Source organism: Sinocyclocheilus rhinocerous, unplaced genomic scaffold, assembly GCF_001515625.1.
Source record: "Sinocyclocheilus rhinocerous isolate Xijiao unplaced genomic scaffold, SAMN03320098_v1.1 scaffold1585, whole genome shotgun sequence".
Taxonomy (NCBI): Eukaryota; Metazoa; Chordata; class Actinopteri; order Cypriniformes; family Cyprinidae; genus Sinocyclocheilus; species Sinocyclocheilus rhinocerous.
The window spans coordinates 169,223-169,808 of record NW_015642871.1 but is presented as its reverse complement, the minus strand read 5'-3'; positions in this window follow the sequence as shown (position 1 = coordinate 169,808).

Genomic DNA, 586 nt, shown 5'->3' with positions numbered 1-586 from the left:
GCCTCTCTTGTGAGTGTGTGTGTGTGTGTGTGTGTGTGTGTGTGTGTGCATTTCTAAAGTCTATAGTCACCTTTTCTTTATTTATTTTTTTTTACTTTCAACCATTAATAATGGTCGTGCATGCGGTTTTGAAAGTCTGAGACCACATTAAATCATGGGTTTTAACCCTGGAAATAACCGTACAGTTCTAGGATTTTAAAATGTATAAAATACATTAAAAGATAACAATATTTACAGTTGAGGTCAAAAGTTTCAGAATCTGCAAAATGTTCATTATTTTACCAAAATAAGAGTACAAAATGCATGTTATTGTTTCTTTAGTACTGACCTGAATAAGATATTTCACATAAAAGATGTTTACATATAGTCCACAAGAGAAAATAATAGTTGAATTTATAAAAATGACCCCGTTCAAAAGTTTACACCCCCTTGATTCTTAATACTGTGTTGTTAGCTGAATGATCCACAGCTGTGTTTTTTTGTTTAGTGATAGTTGTTCATGAGTCCCTTGTTTGTCCTGAACAGTTAAACTTCCTGCTGTTCTTCAGAAAAATCCTTCAGGTCCCACAAATTCTTTGGTTTTACA